General features: G+C 45.8%; 1 long non-coding RNA gene across 3 annotated transcripts in view; it reads right to left on the reverse strand.

Moving 5' to 3' along the window:
- LOC100520338 overlaps positions 1-26,172 on the reverse strand; it is a 159,956-nt gene that overhangs the window by 75,762 nt on the left and 58,022 nt on the right. For all 3 annotated transcript variants that reach the window (XR_297849.3, XR_001300969.2, XR_001300967.2), the window contains exons 2-3: positions 599-704; positions 300-370 (exon numbers count right to left, since the gene is read on the reverse strand). This is a non-coding gene — a long non-coding RNA (uncharacterized LOC100520338). The remainder of the gene's footprint in view (positions 1-299; positions 371-598; positions 705-26,172) is intronic.

A 26,172-nucleotide genomic window follows, 5' to 3' on the forward strand; every position in this document is an offset into this window, starting at 1 on the left:
CTGGCACAGGACCCAACACACAGTAGGTGTTCAAAGAAGGTTTGCTGAGTTAATGAATGAAGCCATCCAGCCTCAACCACAAATGTTTGGGAAGTTTCCTTCAAACCACCTTCCCCCTGAGACCTGCGGTTGATTGGACAATTACTCCGGAGCTGGAACAAATCACCCTCAGGCGCTCGATAAAACTATTCAATGAATGCTGCTGACAAAGGAGCTGATTGCGCTGCTTTGACCCTGAAAGTAATTACAAGCACCAGCATTCATCTGCCTGCGGGGGTGGCCCGGAAGGGGGTCCTCACCTTGATGCAGCTCTGTCTTCTAAATAAACTCAAAAGAGCGAATGTTGACTCTTCCTCCAGGATCACCATCACTTGTTAGAAATCAAACAAAGAGCAAGTGAGAGATGTAATCTGCACAGGCTACCATCTCCCCCAGCCCAGCTGTGCTCCCTTAATCATCTCCATCTCAGACACCAAACACTGTTCACCCCCTACCCCAGGCAAAGTCAGCAGGACATCCCCGGATCAAACGCCTGTTTGCTCTGCCCTCAGCCCTTCATTATCCCCTGCCACACACCAGCCACTACTGGCCTCATTACCTTCTTGCTCCCACATGGAAAAGCTGGAAGGCATCCTGAGTGCTCCTTCTGACTCCTCCTCCATCCATCCATTCATTTGTTCTTTCCACAAGCACTTATTGATCACCTATGAGAAGCAAGCGGACAGTGCTGGGTTTGTACTCATGAACAAGATAGACATGATCCCTGCCCATATGGAGTGCAACACCTGGAGAGGGAAATACAAACAATTTTAAATTAAGCACACCTATTATTTGCAGCATTCTTTGCCCGCCCCTGTAGGGAAGGAATGTAGCATAGAGTGAGAGGTCATTACCCTTGTGGCCTTAATGTTCCTCTCAGCTTGACCAAACTTTAAACAGTTTCCTCCTGACTCCAGACCCCAAACTCCCTTTTCTTAGAACATTTACGTTAGAAAACTTGTCACTGTAAATTCTTTCTTGGCCCCTTTGAGAGGTAAATCTTCTCTCAGCCTATTACCAGTTTTACAACCCAGAAACATCCTTCTCAAGGACATGGAAGTCATCCCTTAAAAATACAATCATCATGAAAGACAGTGCCCCTGTCTCCCAGTCTCTGCAGAAAGGTGAGAACCTTACTTTGATAAGCACCAGTTAGTGGACTTGTAGACACAATGGTCTAGTCACATAGACCAATGGCCTCCACTCCCTTGCCGTTATGTTACCCCAGAGCCTAAATACCCTGCTGCTTTTTGTTTCAGTGGAGTTGAGTTCAATCTCTCTCCCCTATTGCAATAGTCTTCAATAAAGTCTTCCTTGCCTATTTACTTCTCTTCAGTACAATTTTCCTTTGGCATCATACAGAAACGAATAAAACATGGATCCTGTCCCCCCAAAGAATTTAAAGTCTGATTAGGAAGAAAATTAAAAGTTTCAAAATTGTAGTAAATGCTATGAAAGAAAGAGGAAGCTATGAGAGGGTGTAACAAGGAAAACACATTTAAATGAGAAGGGGATCAAGAAAGAGCTCCAGAGAGTGGTATTTGAACTGGGACAAACCTCTCTGTTCTAGGCAGAGGGATGGTACACATAAAGGCCTTTGGATCAAACATTCAGCTTCAATAATATTAAGTCCATATCCCCACATCAAGTCTTATTATATGTGCACATAAGTCTCTTCTTTCACTTATCAGAGCACTATCTGCTCTCTCAGCTTGACGACCTCCCATGAATCCCAAGTACTCCTGAGTGAAGTCTATAGCTTTTGATTTCCTCAGTCTTGGGTCAAAATTGTGTCTAATGTGGCTCTTTTTACCTCTCCAGCGCCATGGGGAAAAAGTGTCCAAGTGAAACACAAGCTTTCTGGGGTGTGACCAAGGAGGGAGCTTCCTACAGAAGCAACTGGAAGACAGCCAAGGAAGTATGAATGCACAGCACTCACATAATTGAGAATCAATTCATAGAGCTTAAATACTAATAGGAGGGGAAAAAAAATGTTCTCTCCTAGAGGACCAAAAACAAACAAACAAAAAAACAAAATAGTGATTTTGTCTTGCTCTGTGATACAGAAAAACACAAGATCAATATTTGGTAAATTTATTCCCAAGCAAAAGATGTGCATGGTATACGACTGTCCCCTGGGACCTTACTAGCCCTGGAGCTCCATCTGTCCCCGACAGACCCATTCCCATAGCTTCAGAGCTCCTCCCACTCTTCTGTTGGGGAAGGGGTATCAAGGTTACCCTCATTTTGGGATAGAAGAGGGTCTTAATGCCATTACATTCAAATACCCAAGAATGCCTGGATTCTACCTCCCTAAAGGATTCCTTGGGGAGCCCTTATCAGGGAAGAATCATCCAACAGGAAATGCCATGTTCTCCTGTGATGAGCTGGGCCCATGTCCAGTCTACAGAGCACAGGACTCTAAGGACCGAGGCTGGAGCACAGAGCTTGGACTCATGACCAGTGGAGCCTCTGTCTCCCTTAAACCTCCAGTTACAGCTGCTGGGAGGGAGGGTGTGCTGGCCTGAGAGCACTGCCTCAGGAAGGAAGGAGCCATTGACATCCATAGCACACTGCAGCCTTGTTCACAGCTCCCCAAGACCCAATCACTGTCCTGGACTATGACCTTTCAGATGGTCAACTTCTCCCTGGGAGAAGTGAGAGCACCACCCTATCACCTCTGACCAATCTTTTTCAGCTCCTTCGACCTGCTGATCCCAAGCACAAGATTGTCTCAATCAGACCTTCCTCCTGGATCATGCTCTATATCCCAGGGCCAAAGCCCTTGTCTCTCCATCCACAAAACACCCTCCCTTCTTCATGCTGAGGTCAGGAGACTGCTTATGCCTCTGAGCTCTGGACAGGGGTCCAGGCACTCAGCTCCTCCCCTATCAGAGTCAGGAGCTTCCTAGAGCCAAGCCTGCAGCCCAGCAACCTTTTTGGCCATGACTCTTGCTTCTGCAAAGAGTTCTATCTGCATCCTGTCAAGGGCAATGAGTTACTGTGGAGGTGGGGTAGTACTTTTTTTTTTTCTTTAATTCAATTAAGCCACATGCTGACTGTGATACTTTCTCCACTATCTAAGACAGCAGGTTCCTTTGCAATTACTTCCCCACTGCTGAGGCTGCATGTCAGCCGGGGGTCTCCAGGAGATAGAGATGAGGTTGTGGAATAGCAAAGGCAATGTGATGGGGGAGGGAACAGACCAGGAAGACTGGAGGACTGGCCAAAGAGTACCTGAACGGTACTCCTGATCAACCAGAAGTGGGCAGCACAAGGCGGCCCAGGAAAAACCACACTTGGGAACCAGCTGAGATGTGACTCCCAGCTGCTTGCAAGGGTCTTGGAAGCAAGGGGCTATGTTTTAATTTTCCCCCAAAGCAGAAACAGACAAGGATCTGGATGCAAACAGTCAACCTGGGAAGAGATCCGAGGACACACGGCGAAGGAGTCGGGAAGTGAGACAGGGGAGTGAAAACAGTAATGCCTGCATTTAGGAGCAGGTTGGTCACTGAGCAGGTGGAGCTCACCCCCACTTGGAACTCTCTAGGAGACTGTGTAGAGTACATCTAAGAAGTGTCCCCAAGGGGCAAGGAAGCCAGGTGTTATTCATAGGAGTGGTTGAATGATGGCCCTCAAAAAGATGTCCATGTCCTAATCCCCAGAACATGCGAATGTGATCTTAATTGGAAAAAGGGTGTCTGTCAATATAATTAAGGATCTTGAGATGAAAGCACCTGGATTGCCTGAGTGGGGTCTAAATCCAATGACAAGTGTTCTTAAATGCACGGAGAGGAAAGGAAAAGGTCATGTGAAGTCAAGGGCAGAGACAAGAGTGGTGCAGCCACAGGCTAAGGAATGCTGGGAGCCACCAGGAGCTGGAGGAGTCAGAAAGGATTCTCCGCTAAAGCTTTTGTGGGGAGCCAGTCCCTGCTGACACAGACTTCTGGCCTCAAGGACTGGGAGGGAAGAAATTTCTATGGTATTATTCCACCTAGTTTATGGGAATTTGTTATAGCATCCACAGAACACTGATACATCCACCAACTCCCATCCCTCCTTGGTTAAGGGTTACTCCTAGGGACAACTCCCATCCCTGGCATTGCCAGACTCTGCCACCAAAGACTGAGCCTGAGAAAGACCTCAGGCCGAGAAACACCTGTGCAGGTGGAAGGACACCATCACTGAGTATAAGACCTGCCCACTGAACCTGCAGGAGACCTGACCTCTGTGAGGGAGAGGGTTGGAGAAGGGAGGTGGGCCCTGACAGCACCTACTACAGTATGGCTGGCATTGGACCAGGGCCACCTTCTGGTCCACCTGACTGTTTTCCAAGAGGATCCCCATCTAGAAGCAAGCTCCTCCTCAGAATCCGACTCTCAGGTAGGAAAAGAAACTCATATTAGGATGCGCCAGTTGTGTGTCCACATGCACATCCCCTCTCACACACACACACACACCTCCTACAGAGGATACAGAGGATATGGTGGGTGGAATAATGCCTCCCCTAAATACAACCGCATCCTAATCCCCAGAACTTGTGAATATGTGACCTTACATGAGAAAGGGACCTTGCAGATGTGACTAAGTTAAGAGTCTTGTGATAGGAAGATCAGCCTGTTATTAGAGAAATGCAAATCAAAACTACTATGAGGTATCACCTTACACTAGCCAGAATGGCCATCATCAAAAAAGTCTACAATCAGGGAGTTCTGGTCATAGAGCAGCAGTTAATGAACCCAACTAGTATCCTTAAGGATGCGAGTTCAATCCCTGGCTTTGATCAGTGGGTTCAGGATATGGCACTGCCATGAGCTGTGATGTAGGTCACAGATACGGCTCGGATCCGAGTTGCTGTGGCTGTGGTATTAGGCCAGCAGCTACAACTCTGATTAGACCCCTAGCCTGGGAATCTCCATATGCAGCAGATGTAGCCTAAAAAGCCAAAAAAAAAAAAAAAAAAAAAAAGTCTACAAACAAAAGATGCTGGAGAGGGTGTGGAGAAAAGGGAACCCTCTTACACTGTTGGAGAGAATGTAAACTGATCCAACCACTATGGAAAACAGTATGGAGGTTCTCAAAAAACTAAAAATAGAACTACCATATGATCTAGCAATCCCACTCCTGGGTTTGAGAAAACCATAATTCAAAAAGATAGACACCTCAATGTTCATTGCAGCACTATTTACAATAGCCAAGAAACACAGAAGCAACCTAAATGTCCATCAACAGAGGAATGGATAAAGAAGATGTGGTACATATATATAATGGAATATTACTAAGCCATGAAAAAGAATGGAATAATAACATGGATGGACCTAGAGATTATCATAATAAGTGAAGTCAGTCAGACAGTGAAAGACAAACAGCATATGATATCACTTAGATGTGGAATCTAAAAAAAGGGGGAATACAAATGAACTTATTTATAGAACAGAAACAGATTCACAGATTTTGAAAAACTTATGTTTACCAAAGGGGACAAGTGTCAAGTGTTGGGGGGGAGATGGACTGGCAGTTTGGGATTGGCATATGCACACTGAGGTATACCGAATAACTGGCCAATAGGGACCTGCTGTAGAGCACAAAGAATGCTACCCAATATTCTGTGATAATCTATGTGGGAAAATAATCTGAAAGAGAATGGGTATGAGTACGTGTATAACTGAATCACTGTGTTATACAGTAGAAATTATCACAACCTTGTAAATCAACTATACTTCGATAAAGCTTTTAAAAATGGGGAAAAAAAGAGGAGCCTATATGGTCAAGGTGGGCCCAATGTAATCACAAGGGTCCTTATTAGTAGAAGAGTGAGGCAGGAGGGTCAGGAGTCAGAGTCAGAAAGAGGAAAATGCTATCCCACTGACTCTGAAGACAGAGGAAGGAGCCACAAGCCAAGGAACACAGGCAGCATCTAGAAGCTGGGCAGGGTTCTCCCCTAGAACCTCCAGAAGGAACGCAGCCCTGCTGACACCTTGATTTTAGCCCCAGGAGACCCATTTCAGACTTCCAGCCTCTAGAACTAAGAGAGGAAACGTGCATTGTCTTAAGCCACTGAGTTTGTGGTAATTTGCACAGCATTGGACACTCTCACATTTTATAGACTTAAAAAACTAGGATTAGCCCATGGGCTGTGAGGAATAGGATGACCGGGGGAGCTTTCCTGAGATATTAACTGATGTTTTATTTTACCTCCTTGTAGTTCACGCTTTAGCTTCTCCCTTTTCCTCCTCCCACCCAAGATTCAAGCCACCAAGCCTCTGAGTTCACGGCCTAAGAATGTGACCAGGACAGTGGAAGCGGAAACAAGACACCTGCCTGGTTTGGGTCACCACAAGCCTGGGCCTCAGGGGTCATAAACAAACATGTGAAAGGAGGACGTCCAAAGGTCCTCCCCCCACAGCCATGACGATAACCTTCCCCTGGGACTGAGAAGAAGGAGAACACAGAGACCCAGTGGGGGAAGCGTGCAGCACCCCAGCGAGGCAGCAGGAGCCTGGAAAGAGAAAGCTGAGGGTGAGACCCGGCGGCAGGGGCTGGGGGTGCCCGAGAGTCTGCGTGTGATACGGTATTTAGACGGACAAGCCAGACTCTGGGGAACGTGCTGAGTGCCGTCTGGCGGTTGTCCGAGCTGAGGGTCAGACAACCCCTGTGAGTCGGGGGAGGACTTTTCCCTGAAGGGCACAGGTGCCTCTGCCATGATCCCAGGGCAGGAAATAAGGGCATCTTGGACTGGGTGATCAAAGGATGTCCTCTCCCTCTCAGGCCAAGGAGGAAATTTGGCTGGGATTCCAAACCTTATGGAGGCCTGGAGATGCCAGCTGCTGCAGGCTGAGCTGGCCCTGCCCTGTGGCTCTTGGATCTGTGGGCTGCAAGAACCCCCCAGCCACAGCCCTCCACCAAGGGAGTCGGGGGGAGTGGACCCCAGGAGGCCAGTGAGGGGAATTAGTGGTCATCAGCAACAAAGACATGCCTGTTCTAGAGCAAGCTTCTCACCAGAGTGCCTAGCAGCAGTGCAGCCACAGCGACAGTGGGTCCTGCCAGACCCCTCCCCATACGCACAAGATGGCAGCAGAGAAGCCCTCTGAAATAACCAGGGGGACACTTTAGAAGGGCTTTATTCCCAGCAAGAGGCCCAGAAGGGGCTGATGCCAAAACAATTTAACTCTAGGCAGGATGGGTGATCTCATTTCACAGCCGAGGGAGGCTTCCCATTTACATTTGTGATAAAACATTTTATGGGGAAGAAACAAAATGGGGATAAATCTGAGTGTAAGAAGAAGCAAGGTTTTAGAGTTCTGTATCATTAGCAGAACTGGATCAATTCAAAACATAAACCAAAAAAAAAGGGGGGGGGAGTTCCCGTCGCGGCTTAGCGGAAATGAATCTGACTAGTATCCATGAGGACACAGGTTCGATCCCTGGCCTTGCTCAGTGGGTTAAGGATCCAGCATTGCCATGAGCTGTGGTGTAGGTTGCAGATATGGCTCAGATCTAGCATTGCTATGGCTGTGGCGTAGGCCAGCGGCTGCAGCTCTGATTCGACCCCTAGCCTGGGAACTTCCACATGCCATGACTGCAGCCCTAAAAAGCAAAAAACAAAACGAAAACATAAACCAGGAGTAATAAGCCCTCTCTCTCCAGGTCACCCTGTGTATTAAATGAGATCTATTGTGTATAAAGGACTCAGCAGAGCCAGTTATACAGATAGCATAACTACGTAAGAGAGGATAATTTTTCATTTTCAGCACACAGCCCCCCTCCATCTATGGCAAAATTATTCCCAGTAAGGATCACAGAATAATCAGTAATAATTTCTTGATTTGGTCTTTTGTGTTAACACTACTAACAGTTATCAATTATAAAGGAGAGAGTCGATATTACATATATCATTCAGATTCAATTAAATATTTACTGTAGGAACTAAAATTAGCAAATGCAATTTTTTCCAGCTCACAACGTGAAATACCCCACTCCGCTGGAAACATTAAGCACAAAGAACTCCAAGTGGTCATACAGAATGATAGGGTTAATGTAACATATTAGCATTTTTCACTATTTATTTCCTGGGCTATCATTGTTGCTATTGACTGTTCAAATGCAAGATTATGTATACCACAGGCATGAGAGACCTGAATCAGGCCCAAAGGGAACATGAATGATTCAGAACCATTAGGAACTTACTTTTACAACAAACACGTGTAGCTGAGCCCACAGACCTAGAGGGACGACTGTATAATGGGGAATTCGTTGAATTAAATGTCATGTAAAATACAATGTTTGTGAAAAGATAAATGATTAAAATATGTCCATTTGAAGTCCATTAAAACTCAACAGTAACCGCAGCAATTTTGATTGCAGTTCAACAGGATATTTCAGGGTGAAGGAGTATTTACCATTGATTCAGTTTAAAACTGCCAGCGTATCGTGATGATAAAAACGGACTGGCTTTGCTGGGTTTATTATCATTTTGAAATTCTCTACAGATAAACGCTCCCCGTTACTGCCCGTACCCAGGGCAGTGCATCCTTGTACATGACGAGTGGCTGGAACCCCTTCTGTCCTTTGGGGGAAGTCATTCCTACTTTGAAAAGTGAAAATAGTTCACCTTGGCTGTCTGCCACTGCTCTCAGAGCTTCACGTGTATTAACTCGTTTGATTCTCAGCACACACCTACTTTGGTGGTGAGGTGTCCTCACTTCCATTTACAGATGAGAACACTGATGCGTTCAGAGGCTTGGATAGTGTATGTGGCAGTGCCTTGTACACTGCAAAGTGCAGGACAAATACTACTAGGTTGGCAGTCATAACAGTGAAGGTTTCATGTGTTTGGTGATGACAATGGACCAGAAATATCAGGAGAAAAAGAAGCGTAGTTGTTTATGAGGCTGTTAACAACCTGGACAAAATACCACAGCCAAATTCTACAGCCAACGTTCTATTCCCAGAATGGAGCCCATGAAGACGGCCAGACGGTGTGACCAAGTTCCCGGGTGCCAAGCAGCCAGCTGCCAGAGATGCAATCCAACTCACAACAGCAGCAAGTGTGTGGCTGCAGGGAAATAGCCTCAGTGCTCACAGTCCCCTAGAAACCCAGCAGCTGCCAGCTCCTGCCCAGAGCCAGGTCACACAAGGACTGTGGGCTCTGGGGCATATTTAGAGGGAAGAACTGGGAGAGGCAAGGGACCACCCAGCTGCCCATGGGAATGCCCACCATGCCTATGGGCTGAGACGAGGTGATCTGGACGATCTACGAACCCCTCAAGAGAGGCAGATAAGCAGAATCGAGTTGCTCTTTACAAAAGCACATTTCCTCAGTACCAGGGCTTGGGCTTTTCCCTAGATGCTTTTTGTGTATTTGATGCATGCCTCATCAAGCCACACTTTCTGCTCACTAATAAGTAATGGATAGTTGGACAGTTACTGAGCTGGAAAGGGGTGCAGAGAGAGATGGAAGTGTCACAAAGGGGATCAGAGCTACGGGCCCCAGATACCCCTGGGAGCAGCTGGACAGTCCTAGAAGGGCACCTCCTTGGATCCAGTGCTAGAATGGTCTTGCATGCCTCCAAGGAGCAGGCACGCCCTTCCTGCCTGGAACAGCTGTGGCCATCTCAGATGGTGAGAAAAGAAAAGGCAGCCTATTGCCTGGGCACTCCATGCTGCCCTTGTCTCTGGATACAAGCTCCTGTGGCTGGGGAGGGCTTTCAAAGACCTTCAGTGAGGCCCCATGCTACCCACCACGACCATCCCTCCTCCACCCTCACAGCGCCCAGCCCTTGTGCACAGCATGCACAGCTACCTGTGTTTCAGTCTGTTTTATAACTACCTGTCTCCCTCTCTTTGACTGTGAGTTCCTTGAAGGCAGAAACTGAGTTTTCTCCTTGATACCTGACCCCAAAAATGCCTTAAAACTCTTTTGTTAAAAAATGCAAATCTTGGCGTTCCTGTTATGGCTCAGTGGTTAACAAATCTGACTAGGAACCATGAGGTTGCAGGTTCAATCCCTGGGCTCACCCAGGGGGTTAAGGATCCGGCATTGCCGTGAGCTGTGGTGTGGGTCACAGATGCAGCTCAGATACTGTGTTGCTGTGGCTGTGGTGTAGGCCGGAGGCTACAGCTCCTATTAGACCCCTAGCCTGGGAACCTCCATATGCCCCGAGAGCGGCCGTAGGAAAAGGCAAAAAGACAACAAGAGACAAAAAAAAAAAAAAAAAAAAAAAAATGCGAATCTTTAACAACCATCACCAAGCTCCCTTGGTTCTCTCGCCTCCCTCCTGCCCTCCCATTTTCTCTCTTTCTCTCTCCCTCCTCCCATGGGAGGAGCCACAAAGAGGACCCTCCCTTCTGTGCTGAGCACACTCAGACCATCAGCCGCCTCTCCCCGCCCTCACCCTCACCCCAGACGCAATTCTCAGCTTCACTCCACCCCCCAAAAAAGGAAAGCGCAAAGCAATGGTTTTGCCCGATCTCAGATCAGCTTTCTCGTGCAGTCTTCTGTTCCCACAGTTCTCAAGCTTGGTCCGGCATCAGCATCCTCTGGAGGGCTTGTTAAGACACAGAGTTTCTAAGGCAGGGTGTCTAGGGTGGGACTCAGGAGCCGGCACTTCTAACAAGTTCCCAGGTGATACTGAGGCTGCTGATCCTGGGGCCACACTTTGAGAACCATGGTGACACAGTGCTTGAAGGATGATCCCAGGCACCAGCATGGCTTGCATATGGGACGGGAAAGGCATGGAGGACTTGGGCAATATCCTGCCTTTTCTCACCATCCAAGATGTCCACAAGCTGTTTCAAGCAGCACCGAGCACCTTGGAGGCCTGGAAGCAGATGGTACAAGACTATACCACACACACAGCATCTCTATGCTTTATCTAGCCCCCACTTGCATACCTCCAGCAACAAGATGCCCACTACTTGTCAAGGTAGATTACCTCATCGTCAGTTATTTCTTATGTCGAGTAACTTGTCACCTCCTACCTATGGTTGCCAAATAAAATACAGGATGCCTGGTTAAATTTGAATTTCTGATAAACAATGGGTAACTTTTTAGTAAGTATGTCCCACTCAAACATAGTTACTTTTATTTGATAAATCTGGCAACTGTACACACCTACCCATTAGGTCTTCAGGGGCTTGAGCCAAATTCCTGCCAATTCTGAAGCAGCCAGGTGAACTCAAGCTCAGGTGAAGTTACTTCCTCCACTTCACAAAAAAGATTAGGGTCAAAGCCAAGAGCACAAACAGTCAGCCTCAGGAAATATACTTGATTAGAGATTCACTTGGAGCCTGGGTCTTAACAGCCACTCTAGGGCTTGGGTGCTGTCATGAAAATGACCTACCACCTGAGCTCCTTAGGTGTGCACCTTCTTGCCTTGAAGCAGATAGACCTTGATGCTGAAGCCCTACCTGACTATCAACACCTGGTCATCCATCGAAACCCACACCATAGGTAAAGTTGGCACCTAGGCTAAAAACTGCTGCTTCTTAGAGTTCTCCTGTGGTGCCGAGGATCTGTAGCTTGGGTCACTGCTGTGGCGCAGGCTTGATCCCTGGCCCTGGAACTTCTACATGCCATCGGCATGGCAAAAAAAAAAAAAAAAAAATTATTTCTGAGTCCCCTGCTGCAGCCTTTTCACTAATTCATGAATCATTTACTAAGAGGTGACCCCAGATAGTACCTAGACTTATGGTTATCATTTTGAAATGTACAGAACTATTGAATCACTGTGTTGTATACCAGGAAATAACATAGTGTTGTAGGTCAATTAGACTCCAGAAACAAACTCACAGAAAAAGATCCTATCTGTGGTTACCAGAGGTGGAGACTGGGGAGGGGAGTTAGAGGAAGGTGGTCAAAAGGTACAAACCTCCAGGTATGAGATAAATAAGCACTAGGGATGTAACATACAACATGACAAATATAATTAACCCTGCCATAAGTTATATATGAAAGTTTTTAAGAGAGTAAATCTTAAGAGTTCTCATCACAAAGGAAACAACTTTTTTTCTATTTCTTTAATTTTGTATCTATATGAGACCCTGGGTGTCGGCCTTCCAGAAGGCCAGGGTGCCTCCTGGCCTGACTGCTAAGAGAACACTAAACATACTGTGGTCATCATTTCATGACATGGATAAGGCAAGTTATTATCCTGTACATCTTAAATTTACACAGTGCTGTGTGTCAATGATATCTCAATAAAACTGGAAGAATAAAAAGAGGTGACGCCAGGATCTAGGAGAGGTGCTAAATGGTGGAGAAACGTTCCTGTGCAAGTCTTGTCCTTTCAAGACTCCAAATGCCATGGATCAGAAGAGTCCTACTCACTTTCTGATGTCCGCTTGAAGACCACCCAGTCCAGTCAAAGAGAGGAGGGGACGTGCCCAAGCTCCAATTCATGTTGACAGCAGAGCTGGGTAAGAATCTAAATCTGGAGTTCCCTGGTGGCTCAGCAGGTTAAGCATCAGGCATTGTCACTGTTGCGGCTTGGGTCACTGCTGTGGCATGGGTTTGATCTCTGGCCCAGAAACTTATACATGTGGCAGGTGTGGCCAAAATAAGTAAATTAAAAGAATCTAAGTCAACTGACTTCAGCTCAGACCTCACTTCCCTCCCACCCCCACCAGGGCCTCTTCCAATCAAAAGGGAACTGCTCCGGGCAAATGAAAACCACAAAGGTATGCCATTTTCTCCCATGCAACTGACAACAACAGAAAATTCTGGAGTTCCCCATGATGGAGGACAATGTGAGAAAATGCATGTGTGACGGGGTCAATTTTCTGTATGGTAGAAAATTGACAGAACACTGTAAACCAACTATAATGGAACAAAATAAAAAGGAAGTTTTATTTTATGCATTAAAAAAGAAAGTTCTGGAATTCCTGTTGCGGTTCATCGGAAATTAATCTGACCAGCATCCATGAGGATGCAGGTTCAATCCCAGGCCTCCCTCAGTGGGTAAAGGATCTGGCATGGCTATGAGCTGTGGTGCAGGTTGCAGACACGGCTCGGATCCTGCACGGCTCGGATCCTGCATGGCTGTGGTGTAGGCTGGCAGCTGCAGCTCTGATTCAGCCTCTAGCCTGAGAACCTCTATATGCCACAGGTGCAGCCCTAAAAAAAAGGGAAAGAAAAGAAAAAGAAAGAAAATCCTGACACCACCAGGCACTGAAGAGGATGTGAAGAAGATGGTATTCTTCCAGGCTGCAGTTGAGAATGTAAACGTCCAGGGTGACTTTGGAGAAAGTTGGCCTTAAATAGTAAAACTGAGAGTGCCCGTCCTGTACAACAAAGTGACCCCACTCCTCCTGGCCTGCCCCCCAAGAAACCACTCTGGCCCATTCCCATGGAGACCCAGGCTAAGGATGTTTCTTGGAGCTTTGTTTGTTGTGTGAAAGATAGGAAACAATCTAAATATGCAACAAGAAGGAAACGAAAAACAAAACATGTCTTATCCACATGACAGAACACCTTGCAGCGATTAGAATGAATGGATTCCAGCCCAATTTGCCAACAGGACTAGAGGTCAAAAGTAGCCTTGTATGAAAAGGCAAGGTGTAAAGGGACCCAGGGCAAATTTATGTAAACACTGAAATGCATTCCCACAAAACAATACCATGTATCTATTATTCATGATACATTATATATGTACGTAAAAATACAAAGGTTTCAAGACAATTTATTTTAAAAGGCTTGCCCAAAAGGAAACACAGCTATTCATGAAAGTCATAATAGTAGTTGATTCTGGGAAAGGGGTAAAGTTTAAAATGTTAAAACAAAATACCTTTTGTTCAAAATATGATAGAAGTAAATACAACAAGAGTTCAATGTTATCCCAGTGTGGTGGGTATGCCAATTCATTGCTTTTGTATTTTCTTTTGTTCTAATTTCTCAAAGAAAAATAAAGCAGCTATTCTGAGGCGCTGCTCTCTGGGCATCCCCCCCTCCAAGCCTACGTGACTGACCAAATACACATTTCTCGGGTTTCAATAATTCATCACCCAAGCAGGGGCGTAAGGGCAGGAAAGGCTCTGTCCTTAAGGGAGTACGGAGGAGGAGGAACGCATCCGTCCAGGCTAACCTCTCCCCACCTCCATCGTGACTAGAGATGACCTTGGGTCTGAATAAAAGGGGAGAGGGTTTTAATGCACTGAACACTTTTGCCATTCTACTTTAGAGAGATGGAAAGGAACGCTCATCTGGCTCAATAATTTATCAGAACCTTAGCATGACGAGAGAAAGAACCTTCCACAGGCATGCGCTGCGAGTTCTGCAGCAGCTCTCCATGACCACTGGCTGGTCTGGGAGGTGATGAGCCCATCCAGGATGCTAAGGGGAACGTGATCCCCATCGGTGGGAGAGGGGAGAGCCTAATGTGCACACAGAGCATGTGAGGATCCTGTTACAATGCAGATCCTGATTCCTGGATCAGGCTGTGGATGATCAGGATGCAGCTGGTCCACAGACCACACTTTGAGGACCAAGTCTCTACCTTCTTCACCATCAACTGCCACCTTCAACTTCTGCTTCAGCATCCGCCGCCTTATAACTAAAAGCATGAGCATCGATGGTGTCTGACGATACCAGGAGAACCAAGAACACCTAGCTCCTACCTGCCAATCCCAAGAGAGATGGTCGCTAGAGGACCAGAGCATCCTTTGTTAGAGGCCTTGAGTTGTGAGAAGCAGAAGGAGGGGCTGGTGGAGCACAAGCTTGGCAGTGTGACCAACTGTCCCAATTTACCTGGGACAGAGGGCTTCCCAGGACACAGGATTTTCAGTGCCAAGCCCAGAAAAGTCCCAGGCAAACCAAAACATGTTGGTCATCCTAACAAAACCCAGCACGGAAGATTCATTGGTGGTGATAGAAATGAGAACGTCATTTTCTCTGGGATGGGGAGCAGTTGGGGGAATTGACTGGAAAGGAAATTGGGTGACTGTCTGGTCTGGTAGAACCATTTTCTATCTTGGTCACAGAGGTGTGCACAATTGTTGAAACTCAACCAACTTGAGATCTGTGTATTTTATTCTATGTCAACTATACTGCAATAAAAATATCAAAAATAAAGCAAAAGCAGCCAGATCCATCAACTCCCCCTAAGCCCTCATCTAAACCTTGGCATCTTGTCATCCACTGGCCTGAAGGAGACAGTCCCCAGTCACCTACCCAAACGTAGGAAGGAAGAAACTGAACCTGAATAGCTGATGCTATGCACATACCCTTTTCACACACAGAATCCCCCCACCCCCCGCCACCCACGAGTGAACATGGCCCTTCGCTGTCCTTGGATTTGCCCTGCTTGTAACTCTTCCCTCTTTGCAGGAGAAACATAGAAATGAGGTGGACAGAAGGGTGAAATTTTTCTTCTCCCTACCCAAAAGTCATCCTAGAAGGTCAGTGTAGCCACTGAGAGGCTCTGTGGCCAAGGAAAGCATCACCAAAGTTCTTCCTTGTTTCTGTCCCTTTCCTGCTTTTCCAGAGCCCCCGCCTGAGCTCAGCACCAGCCTCTCACTCCTCTGGGCCTCAGCCACATAGAGTCCAAGCTCACTGAGCACAAGGCTCTCACCTCCTAGCTCTCCTTCCCCTGTGGCCCCCCTTCTTCACCTTCTCTAAGCACAATAGACCAGTGGTCTTCAAACCTTAGCATGCAACACAATCACCTGGAGAACCTGTCACCCAGGGCTACTGATTCTAGGGCTGGAGCGGAGCCTGAGAATCTGCATTTCTAACAAGTTCTGGGCGATGCTGATACTACTGGTCCAGGGCCAGTACTTTGATAGCCATCACATCAGGATTTTAAAAAATAGCTGCTGAATGGCTACATGACCAGCACTAGAAGGAGCTCTAGAACAAAGTCTCCCACCCCCGGTTCTGCAGCTCTCCCAGTGGCAGAAACTTTTTAGGCAAATCTTTCTTTTTGAGACTCAGCTTACCCATTCGTAAAATGGGTATAAAAGCACCAACCTCACAGATTTGTGGTGCGTATCCAATGAGATAATGCAAGTTTTCCTGAGAACCTGTTGGAACCTTACTTCTGCCTGGAAGTCTTCCTTGACCCCCCCCCCCAAATCCAAGAGGCTTTCATTTGCTCTGGACTCTTCTGCCATAACAGTTCATGGGACACTTAGAGCAAATTGCCTTATGTGGGAGGGTACCTGCCTTCCCTTGAACATTTCTGGGTTCAGACCTTGTGCAACCTTTCTGCATTCAGACCTAGGGCTACAGAAATGAGGAGACAGTTGTTTCCAGGCTGGTGGGAGATACGGAAAGAGGCACTGTACATGCCCAGGGTCAATGCTAGGACAGGGCGCAGTGCAAAGCCTGCAAAAGCCTGGAGGGCAGTCACCTACCCTGCTGTCCATCCCCCACTTCCTTGAGTGGCCTGTAAGTGGCTCAACTTTGTGGGCCTGTCCTGACTGTCAGAGCACAGATCTGTGCACACAGCAAGTGCTCAAAAACGGGCCGCCATTGGATTAAGAGGCCTGGCTCCTGCAATGCCTCCTGGAAACGATACCTTGTCTGACTGGGGTGGCCTGAGGAACCAAAAGAAACCGTTCAACAGACTGCCCTGCTCTGATGAAACTATTAACATCCAAACAAACCGATGCTTGTTTAGACAGAAAAGCAGGCAATCCTTTCCTATGTGCAAACTGCAAATTCTCCGGTTAAAACAAAATGAAAGGGAAGAGGCTCCCCTATTCACATCAGCATTTCACTTCTAGGTCAGCTACTGTCTGGCTAACACCTGCCCCATTCAGGCCACCCCTGTGCCATCATCACTGGCTCTTGAGGCCTGGGTCCTAAACAGATCTTATGTTATTCCTATCTAGAAAAAAACCCCAACTCTATCTCCAGCATCCAGTTCCTGAGGAAGCCAGGGAGATGCGAGGGAAAGAGAATCGTTCCTCGAATAGGGTAAACTGGCCTGAGTTCAAATCCTAGCAGCACCATTTATGAGCCATGTGATCTGCAGCCAGTAATTCATCCACTAAGTCTCAATATCCTCATCTGTGAAATGGGAATAAACATGCCCACTCTCAAGAGTGTGGTGAAAATGAAAGGAGAACACAGGAGTAAAAAGCCCTGCTCCCAGGTGGAGGAAACCAAGTGTAAGAGATAACACTGTTCTGCAGGACTCTTCAAATTCCTCCCCACCTTTCGCTGCCCTTCTGCGGAGCGCTGGGAGTAGAAGTGGGAAGGCCCTGAGTCCTCTCAGCTGTTCCCTTTGTGACTCAGCCTTGGGCAGTCAGCGTGGAAATATCACAGGCAGAGCCTGTTCTGGTGACATTTCAAATCCAGAGCATCTCTCGCGTCTCCCTCCCAGGCTGAGTCTGGTCAGCGTCCATTGCTGGAAAACTTCCTGGGGCATTTCTGTCTCTTTTTCAAAAGCCCTTATTTATTCTACTTTGCATGGGATGGTACTTTACAGCTTACAGAGCACTATCACACACCTAATCTTAGGCAAGCCTCCCAGCCACTCGGCCAAGGAGAAAACAAATGCTCAAAAAGTCCAATCAGGAGTTCCCGTCATGGTGCAGTGGTTAACGAATCCGACTAGGAAGCACAAGGTTTCGGGGTTCGATCCCTGGCCTCGCTCAGTGGGTTAAGGATCCAGCATTGCCGTGAGCTGTGGTGTAGGTTGCAGACGCAGCTAGGATCCAGCGTTGCTGGTGGCTACAGCTCTGATTAGACCCCTAGCCTGGGAACATCTATATGCTGCGGGTGCGGCCCTAGAGAAAAAAAGTCCAGGAGCTCACAAGACTTGCCTTTCATACAAACTCATTAATGATGCAAACAGACACAAGGTAAGGACACTGTTCCTCTTGGCCTTTGGACTGGTCCTCAGCACCAGATAATAGCTGGACCAGACACAAGGGCCGCGAATCTCTGGTACTCACTCGCCTCCCATAGACATGCAGTCCAGCTGATGGGGCTGGAAGCCCAGAGGGCCTTCAAGACAGCTGAAACCTCCCAGGACGGGCTTGCTGCAAAGCCTGACATCAGCATCAGGGCTTCCCACAGTGCAGGATCTCTGACACCTGCATCCCACCAGGCCCAGCCCCAGGGGCAATGAACAGACAGACCTGGATGTATATCTCAGCTCAACTTCCAGCATAAAGTATACTGCTAAAGGGGTTAAAAATTGAATTGCAGTTGCGGCCATTATGCACAATAAGGTACAAAGAGGCCACAAACTGCCAGTTTTGAAGTGCCAAAGGCAAAAGCAGGGCTCTGTGCATGACTCCTGCCCAAGGCACCACCAAAGTGGTGGGCAAACTGCCAAGGCCACATTTCTGGCCTGACCCACCCATCTGCCCCACCCCCCCCCCATCTAAGGAACCAGCCCATCCTCTTTGGAGAATGAGCAAGGGCTCCTGTCTCTTGTTTTTACTCCCTCCTGCTGCAGCATGAGTCCCCATAAAGCCTGGCCTGAATTTCTCATCTGCCCTCTCATGTTAATCTCAATTAAAGAGCCCAAGGATCCAGGTCGGTAACACTGGCACCTTCTAGAGCAGGATTTTTGAACCCCGGTGCTACTAACATTTTAAGCCAGATAATTCATTTGTTTGTTTGTTTTGTTTTGTGTTAAATGATTTTTATTTTTTCCATTATATCTGGTTTGCAGTGTTCTGTCAATTTTCTACTGTACAGCAAGGTGACCCAGTCACACACACATATATGTGTTCTTTTTTCTCACATTATCATGCTCCATAATAAGTGACTAGATATAGTTCCCAGTGCTACACAGCAGGATCTCATTGCCTATCCATTCCAGAGGCAAGAGTTAAGCCAGATAATTCTTTATTATGAAGATGCTCTGTCTTTGCATTTGTAGGATGTTTAGCAGCATCCCTGGCCTCTATCTGCTGCCAATATCATCATGTCCCTGTCTCCACCCCACCCCACCCCCATAGTGAGAACCAAAAATGTCACCAGACATTGTCCATCGTGATCCAGGGGAACAAAATCACCCTGAGTGAGAAGCCCTGGAACCATGTCAACATCTGGACCAGGTTCCGTGGCCTTGACCACTCCAACCCCAGCAACCACCATTTTCCTTTGCTTCCCTCCTCCACTGGGACAGCCACCCACCCACCTTCTCCCCTGCGCAGGGCCACCCAGGAAGCAAGATGTAAGAGGACTGAATCCATCTAGACAGACTCAGGGCCCAAGCTTGGATCAGTCAGGCTGCCTCCTTCATAGCACATCCCTTGATCTGTAATTGAACTGTTACTTGTTAACAAGTCTTTCCTGTGTTCATTGTCTTTTCTGCCTCTTCCATGAATATACAAACTCCTTGAGAACAGGAACTGAACTATTTTCTTCATGGTTCTATCCCTTGCACCAGCAGAGTGACTGGCACAGAAAACATTGATGGGGGGATGGGGAATGGGAAGGAGGAAAGAGAGAAAAGAAGAAAGGAACAAAAGAAGGAAAATTTTTCAGAAGAAAGGGGAGAACTGCAGAAGAGCAGAGATATGAGTCAGATGAAACAGCAAGAGTCAAACGTAACATCTGTGCCTTGAAATAATCTGTAGCCAATAAAAGGGATAGTAAATCTCCATAGTCACTGACGTGGAAATATCCCTAATAAAGCTGACTATGTATATACCCATTTGTGTATTTATGCCCAAAGAAATATCTGAAACAATGCTCACCAAAAGATTGAAGATTTTTATCTCAGAGTGGGGAGATTTCAGGGGGAATTTTGCTTTCTCTTTTACAAGTTCCTACAGTAAGAATTATCCTTCCAAGCAGAAAATTGTATAAATCGTAGTTTCAAAGAATATGTTTTATGGAGTTCCCGTTGTGGCTCAGCCTGGAAATGAATCCGACTAGGAACCATAAGGTTGCGGATTTTATCCCTGGCCTCGATCAGTGGGTTAAGGATATGGCATTGCCATGAGCTGTGATGTAGGTCGCAGACACGGCTCGGATCCCGAGTTGCTGTGGCTCTGGCGTAGGCTGGCAGCTGTAGCTCCAATTGGACCCCTAGCCTGGGAACCTCCATATGCCGCAGGTGTGGCCCTAAAAAGACAAAAGACAAAAAAAAAAAAAAAGGATGTATTTTATGATAGGCAAAGCCTCATGATAAAGGTGGAAAGTGAGCCATGCAAAGGATTTGCTTACTATACATAATGTAGAGCCCAATTAAAACAACCTTTTGTTTTATTTTTATTTTTTGCTGAGGGCACATGGAAATTCCTGGGCCAGGGATCGAACCCACGACACAGTAGTGACCCGAGCCACAGAAGGGACAGCGTTGGACTCCCCAACCCACTGAGCTACCAGGGAACCAGAACAACTTTTAAATTTTCACATGGAAAGTACTAGAAAAAAATATCAAGAGGAAATCCACCACACGTCAACAGCAGTGACTCTGAGGAGTGGGTGGCAGGGATAAGGCCCCTTTACCCTTTCTCTTTTACACGTCTTCATTTGCCAAATTCTCTAGAGCAGTGCTGTCTAATACGGTAAGTGAGAAGCTACTGATACCTGATATGCATTAGGCATGATGTGACTGAGGACCTGAATTTTTATTTGATTTTATTAATTGAAATTGAAATTGAAATAGCCTCCATGGGCCCAGTGGCTACTGTATTTGAAAGCAGAGCTCCCAGTGTCTGGCCCAGTTCCAGCCCAGGGCCGCCTTCTGCATCTGTTTATTATGAGATCTGAATGCCCCATCCAAACTTGCTTGGCAGATGTATCGTTTTTCCCACTTTTTAAAAAAAGTAAAGGATGATGTCTTCATTTCTTATTCAGTTTTTGAAAGTGAGGCAAGTCAATGAAGTCACACATATTCCAGAAACTGACTTCCTTAGACCCTAACAGAAGGTACTTAAGTGCACAGATGTTTGCTGGTTTTAAAAGGAGGCCTTGCTGTGTATGAAAAAAAAAAAAAAAATACCCCCCTAATTTTTTGCTCGATTTGTTTTAAGTTGGTAATGAAATCCGTGAATCTGCGCTCCCTTTCTTCAGGAAAAATGGGAATTTTGATCTCTTTTAAAAATCAGAACGCAACAGGATAATGGAGAAATCAGTCTCAATGGCCCATTTCATGTTCATTTCAGGGCTGTGATGCAAACATGATGATGCTACATTTTTGGGGTCTTTGAGATTTTTGCCACAAGCGTAGCAGCTCAGGTGGATTACTGCCTAATGCACACTTCTTTGGGAGACTTTTGTCAACAAATTGCATGTCTGCTCATTTGAAATAAAATCATGAAGTTGTTAACGTCTTTGCACAAAACGGCTCCATTCTGTTTGCCCTGGGGAAGAAGACTTCGCACTAATCACCTCTTCTCTCCTAGAGTAAAGAGCTGAAGAAGGGACAGAAAACCCACACTGACTGAGCTCTTACTGATGCCAGCTAGTCACATGCATAACAGGTTGGAATAGCTCCTGGTGGTCCATGGGCCACGGCAGAAAACAGACGGGGTACTGCTTGGCCTCTGGTTTCACAAAGGAAGTAATAATAAAATAAAACATTGAACATTCGTGTCTTATTCACTACTTTATTGCTATGCACTATGTAGATTCTGCATTCAAAAACGCAGAACAGCCTAGTGGAAAAAGTTCCCCCAAATCTCACCATCCAGCACTGCTCATTCCGTAGAAGGGACTTCATTTAATTTTTACCAGAACTCTATAAGAGGAGGAAATATTACCACTTTTTTAACTGAAGCTCAGAGCAGTGAAGTGTCTGGTTCAAGGCTGCACAGCCATTAGTTGTGCTGCTGAGTCTGGAGTCTAGATCTGAGGGATTCCTAACCCCACCTTTCCCACCATCTGCTGATCTGCTCCCATTCACCCCAGGATCCTGTTTACAAAGGGCAACTAGGAACCTGGAAGGAAGACCCTTGAACCACCCTTCCAGAAGCCGAGGGAGGTAGGGCTTTGGACTTCATGTACATCATTCAAGTGATTCTATTATTTAAATCCTCTCCATAGTCTAATTTATATTTGTGTCAATACGATCTGTCAAGAAATAAACGAATACCTTCAACTTTCTCTCTAGTCGCTTTTCTGTCAATTTCTCATTATGTGTCCAATTTTTTCTACATATTTATAAGCTACATTACATTCACAATTATTATGTCAAGGTTGGGGATTAAACTCCATCAGTTTGTTAAGTGACCTTCTTGGTCTCATTTAATATTATCTACCTTGAATTTAATTTAATATTATCTTCCTCTGACAGCAATGTTGTGAACCCTGCCTTCTTTTTGTTTGCATTTGGCTGGTGTATCTGTGACTTTTCTGCCTTCATAATTTTATTTTAGGGGATCTCTTAATCTAAAAATCATTTTCTCTTAGTAGGTGGGGTTTAAATTTATATGTACTTTCACAACAGATATCTTTGGTCTTAATTCCATTTTCTTCCTTCCTTCCTTTCTTCTTCTTCCCCCCCCCCCCTTTGGTCTTTTTAGCTCTGCACCTGCAGCATATGGAAGTTCACAGACTAGGGGTCAAATCATAGCTGCAGCTACCAGCCTACACCACAGCCACAGCAACGCCAGATCTGAGCTGCTTCTACCTACACCTCAGCTCACAGCAATGCTGGCTTTTTTTTTTTTTTTTTTTTTTTTTTTTTTTTTTTTGTCTTTTAGGGCCGCACTTGCAGCATATGAAGTTTCCCAGCCTAGGGGTCCAATCGGAGCTGTAGCTGCCGGCCTATGCCATAGCCACAGCAACGCCAGATCCTTAACCCACTGTGCAGGGCCAGGGATCAAATTCCCCATTTTTGTTTTCTATTTTATATGTTTCTGTTCTATGGCTTATTTTCTCAGTTTCCCTACCTTCTGCTAGTTTGGTAAACAGAATGCTTTCAGCTTCCTATGGTATGAATGTTTGTATCCTCCCATGCCCCACCCGGAAATGCATATGTTGAAATCATAATACCCAAAGTGATAGAATTAGGAGGTGGGGCTTTTGGGATGTGCTTAAGTCATAAGGGTGGAGCCCTGAGGATGGGATCACCGCTCTTATAAAAGAGACCCCATAGAGCTCCCTCTCCCTTCCCCCATATGAGGACACAAGGGCAAGTAAACAGTCTGACTGGAGTCCAAGCATGCTGGCACCCTGATCTGGGACTTCCAGTCTCCAGAACTGTGAGAAATAAAATTCTGTTGTTTAGAAGCCCAGAACAGACAATTGTTTTCTGTGGTATTTTGTTATAGCGGCCCAGAATAAGACAATTGTTTTCTGGATCTCCCATTGTGGCACAACAGAAACGAATCTGACAAGGAACCATGGGGTGGTGGGTTTGATCCCTGGCCTCGCTCAGTGGGTTAAGGATCTAGCATTGCCATGAGCTGTGGTGTAGGTTGCAGACGAGGCTCAGATCCTGCATTGCTGTGGCTGTGGTGTAGGCCAGCAGCTGTAGCTCTGATTAGACTCCTAGCCTGGCAACCTCCATATGCCACGGGTATGGCCCTAAAAAGCAAAAAAAAAAAAGACATTTGTTTTCTAATTCTTCCTACGTTCTGCTAATTTGGTAAACAGAATATTTTTAGTTCTACTGGTGATTATGTTTATATCTTTAAATTACATGCTTTAGTTTACATACTTTAGTTATCAAATTCAGAAATTAAAAAGTAGCAGTTGACTCCCCTTGTGAAAGATAAGAAAATCAGTTCCCTTATGCTTACTCTCTCCTCACCCCCATCTTCCAGTTTTCTTTTTATATGCATATTTTTTAAGTATAGTTGATTTACAATTTCGTGCCAATTTCTGCTGTATAGCAAAGTGACCCAGCCATACATACATATGTGTGTGTATACATTCTTTTTCTCATATTATCTTTCATCATGTTCTATCCCAAGAGACTGGATATAGCTCCCTGTGCTCTACAGTAGGACCCCACCCATCTTCTAATTTTCAATGGTATGCTCTGGGAATATATCTCAGTCTTTTACAATAAAATATGAGGTTATTTTGTTATGCATATTTTTTAAGAATTATAATAGCTTCATTCTGGGCAGAGCCTCCTTGCCTACCCACTTGCGTCTCTCACAAGCGTTCTATCCTAATAAATCTGTTTCTTGCCTATCGCTTTGTCTCTCACTGAACTCCTTCTGTGGGGAGGCATAAAGAACCTGAACCTCCGTAAGTGCAGATATCAGGTGAGTGAAAGAAGGTCATGGTGTGATCATTTCAAGGACCACCAGAACAAGCCCCAGGACTGCCTGATGCCAGCTTTGAAGAAGAATGCAAGTTTGCATCTACCCTTATTCTTATCTGTGGCCCTATTTCTCACTCCCAAACTGTAACACTGCTTCCTATTCTCTCCCCAAAGAGGGCACAGTCTTTTGGGCATTTGCCGGCTGTAGCCTCCTTTGTCTAGCAAAGTAATAAAAGCTATTCTTTTCTACTTAAAAATAAAAATAAAAATAATAATAGCCCCATTCTGTTTTATCATTTTGCCATGCTTATTTAAGTTTAATTTTATATACGACTAGTTACAAAGCATACTACCCTATAACAGCTTTCCTTTCCAGGAATGCTAGATGCTTTTCTCATGAGTTCTTTGTTTTGATTCATCTATTGGTTGACAGAAACACTTCTTTAGGTATTTCCTTACCACTCCCTTTCCCCCAAGAAGAATATGTGAATGATAAACTTCCTAAATCCTGGCTCCTTAAGTCACTTATTAACTTTGGGCATGAAATTTTGGATCCCATCCTTTTCCCTTCAACTGTCTTCATTGCTCCATTTTCTTCTAGCATCTAAAGTCAGTTGAAAAGCTGAAACCATCTGATTTTTATTTCCTCACCTGCTTCTTTGCCTAAATTTCCAGAGTTGTTCTTTATCCTTGAAATATAATGGTCTCATCAGAGCATATATGTCTGCCATTGTTTTTTAATTTTTTTTTTCTGTCTTTATTCTATTTTTAGAGCTATGCCCGCAGCATATGAAGGTTCCCAGGCTAGGGGTCGTATCAGAGCTACAGCTGCCAGCCTATGCCACAGCCACAGTAATGCAGGATCCAAGCCGCATCTGCAACCTACACCACAGCTCATGGTAATGCCGGATCCTTAACCCACTGAGCGAGGCCAGGGTTCGAACCCTCAAACCTCATGGTTCCTAGTCGGATTTGTTTACACTGTGCCACAATGGGAACTCCCCTCTTCTATTTCCTTTTTGAATACTGTTTTGTTACATTTGTTCTCTTTCGAACTGTCTAGAACACAGATTATCCCTACATCAGTTCCAGATTTCCTTCTCCAGATCTCAGTATATCAGTCAGGCTCTGGTTGGGAGGCAAAAAAACAATTTAATGTCAATAAGCATCAACTGGGCATATGGATATGCTAGAAGTAGCAACTCTAGGAAGCAGCTACTACCCTGACGACTGGAGAAACAAAAGAAGAGGCTGGTACTATTAAAACTCAGAAGCTTGGAGGAAGGGCTCTGGAAAGCCAAAAAGCAAACATCTAAGGAGCAGGCACTGCTCAGCTCTACTGGTGTCTCTAATGCTCAGGGGTGAGGCTCCTTGATGTGGGCCAAGACCTAATAGTTCTGGTGCTCTAAGCCAAGCAGTTAACATCCAGAGCCTGGAACGATGACAGGTCCTAGCAGAGTTACCTCTAGGCCAGTAGTTCCCAACCTTAGCTTCACATTTGAATCACCGGGTGAATATTTAAAACACTGATGCGTGCATCCCATCCCTTGAGAGTCTGAGTTAATTGGGCTGGGGTGGTGCTGAGCTGTGAGCTGTAAAACTCCCCCAGTGATTGTGATGATCATTGTACAACTATAAATATAACAAATTCATTGAGTAATAAAAAAACTCCCCCAGTGATCCTAAGTGTAGCCAAGGTTGAGGGCCACTGGCCTAGAATCATCTCTGCATGGGACCTGTTACTATGAGGATGTGTTCTCAGCCTGAGGCTTTCACAGCCCTGGTTTTGTAGTATCATGATAATTACCTAAGAAAGAAAGTTTTTTTTTTAACTAGTGGTGCCCCTCCCTTCACCCCCAGAGACACTGATTTAATTCATTTGAGTGACGGGGGATCAACTTTGGGATTTTTAAATCCCAAGGAGTTGTAATGTACAACTAGGGTTTAGGGAGAGGAAAGCTCCATAATGCATGTCTCCATTAGGGAGTTCTAATGAAGAGACGCC

The sequence above is a fragment of the Sus scrofa genome, chromosome 17 (assembly GCF_000003025.6).
Source record: "Sus scrofa isolate TJ Tabasco breed Duroc chromosome 17, Sscrofa11.1, whole genome shotgun sequence".
NCBI lineage: Eukaryota > Metazoa > Chordata > Mammalia > Artiodactyla > Suidae > Sus > Sus scrofa.